Source organism: Loxodonta africana, chromosome 7 (genome assembly GCF_030014295.1).
Source record: "Loxodonta africana isolate mLoxAfr1 chromosome 7, mLoxAfr1.hap2, whole genome shotgun sequence".
Classification (NCBI taxonomy): domain Eukaryota; kingdom Metazoa; phylum Chordata; class Mammalia; order Proboscidea; family Elephantidae; genus Loxodonta; species Loxodonta africana.
The window spans coordinates 21,586,713-21,599,954 of record NC_087348.1 but is presented as its reverse complement, the minus strand read 5'-3'; the positions used below and the strand labels follow the sequence as shown (position 1 = coordinate 21,599,954).

General features: G+C 36.8%; 1 pseudogene; it reads left to right on the top strand.

Annotated features, from left to right (window-relative positions):
• Positions 1–11,476: 11,476 nt before the first annotated feature.
• Positions 11,477–13,023, top strand: LOC100676474 (olfactory receptor 8K3-like; annotated as a pseudogene).
• The last annotated feature ends 219 nt before the right edge of the window (positions 13,024–13,242 follow it).

The following is a 13,242-nucleotide window of genomic DNA, read 5'->3' as shown; positions in this document are numbered from 1 at the left end:
ACGCTGAGGGTATGGCCCCCGGACACACTTTCAGCTCAGTAATGAGGATCACCCTTCAGCCAAGGACTGAACAGGCCCATGGAACAAAAGAAGAATAAGGGGGCACACCAGCCCTGGGGCAGGGACTGGAAGGCAGGAGGGAACAGGAAAGCTGGTAACAGGGAAACCAGGGTTGAGAAGGGAGAGTGTTGCCATGTCGTGGGGTTATTAACCAATGTCATACAACAATATGTGTACTAACTGTTTGATGAGAAACTAGTTATCTCTGTAAACCTTCATCTAAAGTCCAATCAAAAAAAAAAGAGACTTCTATTTTAAAAATGAAATGTTATTCTTTCAAAAAAAAAGTCAATGTTGTGTTGGAGGCAAGAAAATACAAATCATTAATTTTTTTTTTGTTGGTGTTAGGTGCAGTGAACTCAATTGTGACTCACAGCAACCTATGTGACAGAGTATAAATGCCCCATAGGGTTGCCTAGGCTGTAATCTTTACAGATGCAGGTGACCAGGTCTTTTCTCCCCAGAATGGCTAGTGAGTTCAAACAGCCAACATTTCAGTTAGCAGTGAGTGTTGGAATATTGCACCAGCAACACTCCTTTCATTATAGAATAGACATGTGAACAAATATACATATATACATATAACCAAGCCAAATCCATCGATTCCGACTCACAGTGACCCTATAGGACATAGTAGAACTGACCCACAGGGTTTCAATGGAGTGTCTGCTGGATTTGAACTACCAACTTGTTGATTAGCAGCTAAACACTTAACCACTATGCCATATACATACCATTATATGGAACAAATAAGCAAATAAATAAATAAAATTGATACATTATAAATATTTACAATGACAAAATGCAGCAAAAACATTTATAGCACAGTAAATATATATTAATAGTAAAACATTACACACAAAATACCACATTTTTCAAGGGTGTGTTGATATGGTAGAGCAATATGTGAAGTACAGCAGAACGTGTATGAAGGTGAGAAAGAAGTTTTGGAATGAAAATTGGACAGAATGAAAAAACAAAATGTTGAAATAAAAAAAAAGCAAAAAACCTAAACAGACAAAAAAAAAAAAAAAACAGATGATGGCAATTGACAATGAAATGAGAAGCAACGGTAACATTTCTGTTCCTGAGATCAGAAAGAAAAAAAAACCCTGACAATACCTACAACAGTAACAACAGCCAACAAGGAAGTGACACCTCACGTATGCACAATGCATTGCTTTTATTCCCTTTAAATCTTTTAAATAATGCAATGAGAAAGTGTTTAAGCGCTCTTTCATAGTGTCATCCATTTGAAGAGACCACTCTGCAAACTGGGGAATATTGATAGCTTTGTTTTAGAGATACGATAATTTAATTCCGACTGCTGAGTAGGAAAAAAAAAAATAAAAAACGGACAGTGAACAAAGATTAAAATAAAAGAACATATGAAACAGATACAGACATGCATGCACGCTGTGTGAAGAAAAACTTGCTCACACGTGAATACAAATTGTCCTGGACAATTAACAGAAACCCCAGATATTTTGTTAATTTCAAATGCTTCAGGAACAATCAACAAATTGCTTGGCATCTCCTCTGGGAGAAAAAACCTTTAAATTGTTCTCACCAGGCCATGTTAAGCAGCACATGGGGGAGTCAAGGGAGAGGCTTCATTACAGGTAAAAAGATAGATAATTTCCATATTTTACCCATATTCAGAAGGTTTCAGGGATGCTTGCAGGGTCCCACCTTTATTCAATGGCAAATTCATTGCAAACCATAGGATTTCAGATTCGGGTCTGTGTGCATTCTACTTTTCAATAGCGCCTAAGGCTAGGATCTCTCTCAATTTTTTCTTCAGATTATTTTTTTCAAATATTTTCACTTTGTTTCAGAGGCTAAATGCTCATAAGCACCCTTGAACGATCATTATTATATGGCTAAATAATATTGTTACTTTACAAAAATAATTATGTGAATCAAAAAAACAAACAAGAAACCAAACCAGTTGTCCTGGAGCCAATTCTGACTCATACACACTCCGCGTGTGTCAGAGAGCTGTGCCACATGGGGTTTTCAATGGCTGTGACCTTTCACAAGTAGATCTTTCTTTCTTCCAAGGAGCTTCTTGTGGACTCGACCCTCCAAACTTTGTTCGTAGCTGAGCACTTTGCCATTTGTACCTCCCAGCTGGCCAAATTATGTGAATAATAGAGCCCAAATACAAAAGTAAAGGAAGTATTAAAAACATACTGTAGCAGAATTACGAAGCTTCGGGTATTCATTCTCTAGCATTGATGTCCTTTCAAATCATTAATTACATGGTGGCTCTCAGCTGTTGTTCAAACCAAACCAAACCAAACCCAATGCCATAGAGTCGATTCTGACTCATAGTGACCCTATAGGACAGAGTGGAACTGCCCCACAGAGATTCCAAGGAGCGCCTGGCAGATTCGAATGGGCAACCCTTTGGTTAGCAGCCCTAGCACTTAACCAGTACACCACCAGGGTTTCCTAGGCTATTGTTAAGTCCCTTTCAAATACAATTTACTAATTAATGCATATTTAAATAACTGTATAAATGTGCATTTTTACTAATCTCTGGATGAAGAAACCTATGTGGAAAACAATTGTTTGGAGTTCAGGAAATTTTTAAGTACCCAGTTTTACGATGATGATGTAATATATACCATGTTATTCAATTTCCAGTGGAATCTGGCAGAAATATTTTTTTTCAAAGAGTTTAGCTTTATGAAATAAGAATTAGATACTCAACAAAGATACTAAACCACAAAATTTAATTTGGTGCACTCCGTAGAACTCCAAAGGTGTTGCAAGAAAGTCCTTTTATCTTTCCTGACCTAATAGAAAAATCTTTATTTACCAATGCAAGTACTTTTTTTTCCTTCAGCCTTTCATCATTGCAACTAAACTAGATTTGTATTGCTTTTATTGCATTCATTGAAGACGATTTCTTAATTGTAATACCTACTGATACCCAATTCAATATTTTTTTTTAATTTACTGTACTTCAGGTGAAATTTTACATAGCAAATTAACTTTCCAATCAGTGATCCCTAACACAAATTGTTTCATGGCCTTGGTTTCAATGCCTGCAATGTGTTAGCACTCTCCCCATTTCCTCTCTTCATTCTCCATTTTTATTAGTCCTGTCTCCCTGTCCCTCCCTGTCTTGTCATCTTTGGTTTTGGTCAAGTGTTGCCATTTTAGTCTCAGACAGTTGATTGCTTTAAGAAGCACGTTCTTCAGGGATGTTATTGTTGATTTTATAGCCCCAGCTATTATTTGACTTAATGGTGGCCTCCTGGAGAGACTGGAGTTCCACGTTATAAGATGGTCTTATGGCAATAGACTTGGAGGTTCCTCCAATCTCTTTTAGACCAGTAAACCTGGTCTTTTTTTTTTTTTTTTTTAACTTTGATCTACGATTTTTACCCATTCTACCCGGGTCTTTCTATTGAGACCCCAGTCAGAGTGGTCTGTAGTGGTAGCCAGGCACTGCCTACTTCTTCCGGTCTCACTTTAAAGCAGTTAGTGGTTCATAGGGGCTTTTTGTCCTTTGAACTAATTGCTTCCTTAAGTCTTTGACTTTCTTTGTTGGCCTTTGCTCCAGGTGGGAAAGGACCAAAAGTTGCTTTTCTGTCATAAGCACTGAGTGTGCACAGGGAGGAGGTAGGGTATCAGAAGGCCAAGACCATATAAGCCATGTTTTATATGAAGTAGCGTATTTTCCCTGTAACCATTTTATAATATAATATGATAGTATTGTATTTTTCTATTTGCTTGATGATTCCTGACTCAGAGGCTGCTGGTACTGATACTTGTAAATAGTATCATTTCAAACCGTTCATTCCTTTACCTTAAACCCCACCCTCGTCCTTTTCTGATATTTGTTCATTTGGTTTGATTGTTTAATCTGTGACTTTTTATGTGTGTGTAGATATATTTTAATTTCAATGTACTTATATTTATATGCATTGTGTGCTAAATAGTAGTTCAGAGAATTACTTGGGTCCTTAATGTACAGAAGGAATTAAAATAATACCCAAGAAACCCTGTATATCCTATCAATGCATTTTTCTCTATATTCTTGTGTAAGATAGTGATTTTAACTCATTTTTCCTTTAAACTAGAGGATCTGTTTCTCCAAAAGGAATTGTTTAAGGAAATTTCACTACCTAAAACTAATGAAAGTGACCTCATATTTTCCCAATTTTTGCTCAAATTTCCTCTCATTGTTTTAGGACATTCTATGAGCAAATATATCTGATTTGTTACAAACAACTTAGTATATGTTGTTGTTGTTAGGTGCCATCGAGTCGGTCCCAACTCATAGTGACCCTATGTAAAACAGAACGAAACACTGCCAGGCTCTGCGCCATTCTCACAATCGTTCTTATGCTTAAGCCTACCGTTGGAGCCACTGTGTCAATCCATACCATTGAGGGTTTTCCTTTTTTCACTGACCCTCTACCAAGCATGATGTCCTTCTCTAGGGACTGATCCCTCCTGACAATGTGTCCAAAGTAAGTGAGACTTAGTCTCGCCATCCTTGCTTCTAAGGAACATTCGGACTATACTTCTTCCAAGACAGATTTATTCATTCTTTTGGTAGCCTATTGTATATTCAATATTCTTCTCCAACACCACAATTCAAAGGTGTCAATTCCTCCTTGGACTTCCTTATTCATCTTCTAACGTTCACATGCATAGAAGACAATTAAAAACACCACGACGTGGGTCAGGTGTACCTTAGTCTTCAAGGTGACATCTTTGCTTTTCGACACTTTATTTACTTTTTTTGTATTGTACTTTAGATGAAGGTTTACTGACCAAACTAGTTTCTCACTGAACAGTTAGTACACATATTGTTCTATGACACTGGTCAACAACCCCACGACATGTCAACACTCTCCCTTCTCAACCCTGGATTCCATATTACCAGCTTTCCTGTTCCCTTCTGCCTTCCAATCCCTGCCCTAGGGCTATTGCACCCATTTAGTCTTCTTTTGTTCCGTGGGCCTGTTCAATCCTTGGCTGAAGGGTGATCCTTGGCAGTGACCTCATTACTGAGCTGAAAGTGTGTCCGGGGGCTATACCCTCAGGGTTTCTCCAGTCTCTGTCAGGCCAGCAAGCCTGGTCTTTCTTTTTGAGTTAGAAGTCTGTTCTGTATTTTTCTCTAGCTATATGTCTGGGACCCTCTGTTCGGATCCCTGTCAGAGCATTCGGTGGCAGAAGCCAGGCACCGTCTAGTTGTGTGCACTGAGTCTGGTCGAGGCCATGGTAGATGTGGTCCATTAGTCCCTTGGACTAATCTTCCCCTTGTGTCTTTAGTTTTCTTCATTCTTCCTTGCTCCAGAAGGGGTGAGACCAGTGGAGAATCCTAGATGGCCGCTCACGGGGTTTTAAGACCCCAGACACTACTCACCAAAGTAGAATGTAGAACATTTTCTTTATCAACTACGTTATGCCAGTTGAGCTAGATGTTTCCCGAGATCATGGTCCCCAAACTCCTCAGCCCAGCAATTCTGTCCCTCAGGGGTTTGGATGTGTGTGGTGCTACAATGACCTTGCCTTGTACAGGTTGTGCTGGCTTCCCCAGTATTGTGTACCATCTTACCCTTCACAAAAGTTACCACTTGTCTGTAGTCTATTTAGTGTTTTTCCATCCCCATCCCTCCCCTGCCTGGTAACCATCAAAGACTGTTTCTTTTAGTATGTAAACATTTTCATGAGTTTTTACAGTAGTGGTCTCATACAATATTTTTCCTTCTGTGATTGACTTATTTCACTCAGCATAATGCCCTCCAGCTTCATGCATGTTATGAGATGCTTCACAGATTCATCATTGTTCTTTTTTGTTGCGTAATACTCCATTGTGTGTATGTACCACAACTTGTTTATCCATTCATCTGTTGATGAGCGTCTAGGTTGTTTCTATCTTTTTGCTATTGTGAATAATGTTGCAATCAACATGGGTGTACATATATCTATTCATGTGATGACTCTTATTTCTCTAGGATATATTCTTAGGTGTAGGATTGCTGGATCATATGGTATTTCTATTTCTAAGGAAGCACCATATGGTTTTCCAAAGCGGTTATATCATTTTGCATTCCCACCAGCAGTGCATAAGAGTTCTGATCTCCCCACAGCCTCTCCAAAATTTGTTCTTTCCTGTTTTATTGATTTGTGCCAGTAATGCCAGGGTGAGATGGTGTCTCACTGTGGTTTTGATTTGCATTCCTCTGATGGTCACAGATGCTGAGCATTTCCTCGTATGCCTGTTGGCCACTTGAATGTCTTCTTTAGTGAAGTGTCTGTCATTTCCTTTGCCCATTTTTTAATTGGATTGTGTTTTTGTTGTAGAGGTGTTGGATTTTCTTATAGATTTTAGAGATTAGACCTTTGCCTGATTTGTAATAGCCAAACATTTTTTCCTTGTCTGTAGGTTCTCTTTTTACTCTTTTGGTGAAGTCTGTTGATGAGCATAAGTGTTTAAGTTTTAGAAGATCTCGGCTATCTAGCTTATCCTCTGGAACTTGTGTGTTGTTGGTTGTGGTTTGTATCCTCTTAATGTTGTGTGTTAGGCCCTCTAGCGTCGTCCCTACTTTTTCTTCTATGAACTTCATGGTTTTTGGCTTTATATTTATGGCTTTGATACATTTTGAGTTAGTTTTTTATATGGTGTGATGTATGGGTCCTGTCTCATTTTTTTGCAGATGGACATCCAGTTTTGTCACCACCATTTGTTAAAAAGACTTTCTTTTCCCCATTTGATGGGCTTTAGGCTCTTGTCGGAGATGAGGTGACCATAGATGGATGGATTTACAACTCGGTTCTCTATTCTGTTCCATTGGTCAATGTATCTGTCCTTATACTAGTACTAGGCTATTTTGTCTACCGTAGCTGTATAGAAGGTGCTGAGGTCAGGTAGTGTGAGTCTTCCTACTTTATTCTTCTTGAATAGTGCTTTACATATCTGGGGCTTCTTACCTTTCCATATCAAGTTAGTGATAAATTTTTCCATCTCTTTAAAGAATTTTGTTGGTATTTGGATTGGGATTGCATGTATTTGTAAATTTTGGGTAGAATTGTCATTTTCACAGTGTTGAGCCTACCTATCTATGAACATGGTATGTTTTTCCATTTATGTAGATCTCTTTTGGTTTCTTACATTGGTGTTTTGTAGTTTTCTTTGTATAGGTCTTTTACATCCCTGGTAAGATTTATTCCCAAGTATTTTATTTATTTAGGGGCTGTATTATTTCCCTGATTTCCTTTTCATGATTCTCTTTCTTGGTGTATAGGAATCCACCTGAGTTGTATGTTTATCTTGTATTCTGCTGAAACTTCCTGTTAGTTCCAGTAATTTATTTGTGGATTCTTTGGGTTTTCTATGTATACTATTATATCATCTGCAAATAGTGACAGTTTATCTTCTTCATTACCAGTTTGGATGCCCCTTATTTCTTTTTCTTGCCTTATTGCTCTAGCTAGCACTTCCAACACAATGTTAAATAGGAGTAGTGATAAAGGGCGTCCTTGTCTTGTTCTGGTTCTCAAGGGAAATGTTTTCAGCCACTCTTCATTAAGAATGGTGTTGGCCATTGGTGTTGCATAGATGCCATTTATTATGTTGAGAATTTTCCGTTTTTTGTTTTATGCCTATTTTATTGAGAGTTTTTATCAGGAATGGTTGTTGGACTTTGTCGAATGCCTTTTCTGCAATGATTGAGATGATCATGTGATCCTTTTCTTTCCTTTTATTTATGTGCTGGAACACACTGATTGATTTTCTAATGTTGAACCATCCTTGCACAGCTGATATGAATCCTACTTGATATGAAGCTGAATATATTGGCTAGAATTTTGTTGAGAATTTTTGTATCTATATTCATGAGAGATACTGGTTTATAATTTTCTTTTCTTTGCAGCCTCTTTGCCAGGTTTCGGTATCAGGGGTGCTGGCTTCATAGAATGAATTAGGGAGTATTGCTCCTTTCTCTAAGTTCTGAAATAGTTTGAGTTGTACTCCGTAAGCTCTTCTCTGAATGTTTGGCAGGAATCTCCAGTGAAGCCACCTGGGCCAAGTATTTTTTTGTTAAGATTTTTTTATTTGTTATATTTTCAATCTCTTCTCTTGTTATGGGTCTGTTTGGACTTTCAACATCGTTTTGTGTTAGTTTGGGTAGGTTGTGTTTCTCTAGAAATGTGTCTATTTCCTCTAGGTTTTCAAATTTGTTGAAGTATAATTTTTCATACTACTCTGTTATGATCCTTTTTATTTCAGTTGGGTCTGTTGTAATGTTCCCTATTTCATTTCTTTTTTGGGTTTTTTGGCCAGTTGTTTGTCGATTTAGTTGATCCTTTCAAAGAAGCAATTTTTGTTTTTGTTGATTCTTTCTTTTGTTTTTCTATTCTCTATTTCACTTATTTCTGCTCTGATCTTTATTATTTCCTTTTTTCTGGTGGCTATGGATTTCTTTTACTGTTCTCTTTCTATTTGCTTCTGTTGTGCAGCAAATGTTTTGATTTTGCCCCTTTTTTCTCTTTTGATGTGTGCATCTTTTGAATCTTTTGATATAAATTGACATCTGGCGACTGCCTTTGCTTGGACACAAAAGTTTTGGTATGATGTGTTTTCATTCTTGTTTGATTCTAGGAAATTTTTTATTCCATCTTTGATTTCTTCTATTACCCAGTGGTTTTTAAGCAGGGTATTATTCAGTTTCCATGTAATTGATTTTTTTTCTCCTTACTCTTCCTGTTGTTAATTTCTACTTTGATGGCATTGTGGTAAGAGAAGATACTTCGTATTATCTCAATATTTTGGATTTTATTGAGGGCTGCTCTGTGGCCTAAAATGTGGTCTAATCTGGAGAACATTCCATTTGTGTTGGAAAAGAACGTGTACTTTGCAGCTGTTGGGTGGGGTGTTCTACATATGTCTACGAGGTCAAGTTCTTCTGTATCTTTCCTTAGTTTCTTTCTAGATGTTCTGTCTTTTACTGAGAGCAGGTGGAGGTGTCAATTTCTCTTTTTAGGGCAGTTAGAGTTTTTTTTTTTTTTTCTTATGTATTTTGGAGCCCTGTCATTGGGTGCACGGATGTTTATTATGCTAATTGTTCATGATGTATCATCTCTGTAATCATTGTATAGTGCCCTTCTTTGTGTTTTATGTTGGATTTTGTTTTAAAGTCAATTTTATCTGAGATTAGTATTGCCATTCCTGCTCTTTTTGGAACTTATTTGCTTCATTTTTTTTTTCCATCCATCGATTTTAATAAATTTACTTCTTTGTTTCTAAGGTGTGTCTCTCATAGACAGCATATTGATGGATCCTGTTTTTTATCCATTCTGTCACTCTGTGTCTCTTTATGGGTTCATTTAGGCCATTTACATTCAGTGTGATTATTGATAGGTGTGAGCTTATTGCTGTCATTTTGTAGTGTTTTTTTCTTTTTTTTTGTGGTGCAACATTTTCTTTGTTCCTCTTACTCTCCTGTGCTTGCTTCTTTTTATTTGTGAATTTCTTTCATTTTTGAGATTTTTTTTTTTTAGACTTTATATTTTTCTTCTTTATTTTGATGAGTAAGTTTATTAACTTTCTTTGAGGTTACTTTCAAATTTAACCTTATATTCCTAGGCTTGAAGCAGTCTATTATTACTTGATATCACCTTGCCTTCCTCTCCATTAGAATATTCTATACCTATGTCATTTATTCTCTCTCTTATTTTTCTGATGTTGTTGTCATTTTCAGATTGTTTGTCTCTGTTTTAAATAATTTTTCAGGTCTCTGCATGGTGCTTAATGGAACCATGTGCACTGGAAATTCCACTTTTCACCTCTTTAATTAGGTCTTTTGCTGCAATTTGTCCAATGCAATGCATCTTTTGATTTTGTCACTGTTGCTTCCATGAGTGTTGATTACAAATCCAAGTAAAATGAAATTTTTGACAATTTCAGCCTTTTTTTCCATTTATCACGATGTTACTTAGTGGTCCAGTTGTGAAAGTTTTTGTCTCCTTTTTGTTGACGTGTAATCCACACTGAAGGCTGTGGGCTTTGATCTTCAACAGTAAATTCTTCAAATTCCCTTCACTTTCAGTAAGAAAGATTGTATTGTCTGCACAGCATAGATTATTAATGAACCTGCCTTCAATTCTGATGCCCTGTTCTTCTCCAGATAGTCCAGGTTCTCAGATTATTTCCTCAGCATACAAATTGAATAAGTGTGGTGAGAGGATACAACTGTGACACACACTCTTCCTGAGGGGAGGAGATATTTTAAGTAAATTTATATTAAAATATTTTAAGTTAAGTAAAAGATATGTAATCCAAAAGACTGGCACACTGATGGTCCAATTTTAGTCATGGAGTCGAGGATGGGGTAGGGAAAGGCTGGGTCAGTTACATGGATAACACACTACTCAAGGTACTTGTCATCGTCACCCTGACATAGAAGGTAAGTCACACAAGAAGAATTTACATACACATATGTAAAGGAAACTCCTTTCAGGCAGTTAACTGTCATCATTTTAAAAACAAGAGAAACTCTGTCTACTTAATATTTGAGAACTATTTCCCAATACCATAAGCACACTGGAACATTTCATCCTCATTTATCTATCCAGCAACCCTGAGAGGACATGGTTATTCTAAAGATCTGGATAAAGAGATTAAATATCTTATTCAATAACCCACAAGTTGAGATATAACTGAGACTGTAACTGCATGTGTCTATCACCTGGGATATTTCCCTGTATAAAGACAAATAATCCCCACCACTATCTGTTAGATTTTTCTTGTGTTCAGTACCTGTCAAGTGTGTTGTTTCAGTCTGTACAACCTATGGCACAAGAGTTTTCGTAGGGCTATGTTTTGAAGTAAAGCATATTAAATATTTCCACACATTTTGGGAATTTATTCTTTAAAGTTTTTATGATGTAGTTAACATGTGTATTATAAGTTTTAAATGCCGTTATATAAGTGACAAACAGAAACTTTAGTAACCATTCATACATCTAACACCTATTTTATTTATTTATTTTTAATTCATGTATGTACATGTATATGTGTATATGTATGTGTATATATATGTTTAAGTAGATGTATATTTAAATGTATATGTATATATATAAGTGTATCTATATCGCAGTTTCTCGATTTCAGCTTTATTAACATTTTGAGCTGAAAATTTTGTTACTGTGGGGAGCTGCCTAGTACTTACTAGAATGTTTAGTAACATGCAAATCTCTATTAGATACTAATAGTACACTTCTCCTAGTTGTGACATCCAAATGTCCCAGACATGGACAAATGTTCTTTGGGGAACAAATTTTCCCCAACTTAAAAGCAGTTAGCTCTCTCTTTCTCTTTTCCATCCTCTTTCCTTATCCCTCTATCTCTATCTGTATATGTTGTTTTACCTATATTAGAAAGTTTGGATTTATCTAATTTATTTAGTATACTACCAGATGATACTACATAAAAACTATTGACTATTCTGATGTCTTTATCCAGAATAGGTTTCCTGATAGAACAAGATGGACAAACACAATCTAACAGTGCTGAATGAATTCATTCTGATAGGAATAACAGACTGCCCAGAGCTGCAGGCTCCATTGTTCGGGCTGTTCCTCATCATCTACATCATCTCAGTGGTGGGCAACTTGGGCATCATCATTCTCACCAAGATAGACTCCACACTACAAACACCCATGTATTTTTTTCTGAGACACCTGGCTATCACTGATCTTTTTTATTCAACAGCTGTGGGACCAAAATGTTAGTAAATTTTGTTGTGGATGTAAGCACAATTTCCTATTATTTTTGTGCTACACAGCTAGCTTTTTTTATTTTGTTCATAGTTAGTGAACTATTTATTTTGTCAGCAATGTCCTATGACCGATACGTGGCTATCTGTAACCCTCTGCTCTACACAGTCATCATGTCACAAAGAGTGTGCTGGGTGCTGGTGGCAAGCACCTATCTCTACGGCACATTTGTTTCTCTTCTCATCACCATAAAGATTTTTAATTCATCCTTCTGTGGCTACAATGTCATCAATCATTTCTACTGTGACGTTCCACCCTTTTTCTCTTTGCTGTGCTCAAACACACATGAAATCGAATTGATCCTCCTTGTCTTAGCATCTTTTGATTTTACTTCATCCTTCCTGATAGTTCTTGTTTCTTATCTGCTCCTCCTTATAGCTATTCTGAGGATGAACTCAGCCGAGGGCAGGTACAAGGCCTTCTCCACCTGTGGATCCCACCTGACGGTTTTGGTATTGTTCTATGGGCCTTCAATCTTTATGTACATGCAGCCCATGTCCAGTCACTCTTCTGACACAGATAAAGTGTCTTCCGTATTTTACACCCTGGTTATCCCCATGTTGAATCCCTTGATTTACAGCTTGAGGAACAAAGATGTAAAATATGCCCTACTTAAGACATGGAAAAAAATTAGCAATATATGTTCTAAAGTTTGATATACTATATGATTCCTATAAATTACATTTTGTACTTCAAACCTTGTGTGTGCCACCAACAAGAATAGCAATTACAAATATATTCAACATATGTTTCTGTATTGCCTTCTCCAAGTCAGTTATTCTTCTAAATGCTGTAATGCGTTGATGAACAAAAGAGTAAATACCTTTGCATTTCTTGAAGGGGAGAGATGGATCACAAACATAATAAGTAAATTTTATAGTACAGAAGAATGTGTTGGATGCCTGTGGCCCAGTGGGTAAAGTGCTTGGATGCTAACTGAAAGATCAGTGATTCAGAACTACAAGCTCCTCCAACAGCAAAAGATGTGGCAGTCTGCTTCCATAAAGATTTACAACTTTGGAAACCCTCTGAGCACCATGAGTTGGAATCACCTTGATGGCAGTAGGCTTCGCTTTTTGCACGAAATCAGGCAAGGAGAGTGGCTATGCTGAGTGGGGAAATGTACAAGGTACAAAAGTGGAGTTACAGTGATTCTGGTGTTTTTTTTTGTTTTGTTTTGTTTTTTGTTTTTTTTTTCCTACTCTTAGAATAAACTTTACAGGGTCATTATGTGTTTTTGTGTATGTTTGTGTAAGACATTGCTTTCTATTTTAGCCTTCATAATTTTCTGAGGTGGTTATTAGATTTGGATTGGTTTACAAGGAGTCTCAGTGTATAAAATTTGCAGAACACTTTTATCTGAATTTGCTCAAATGT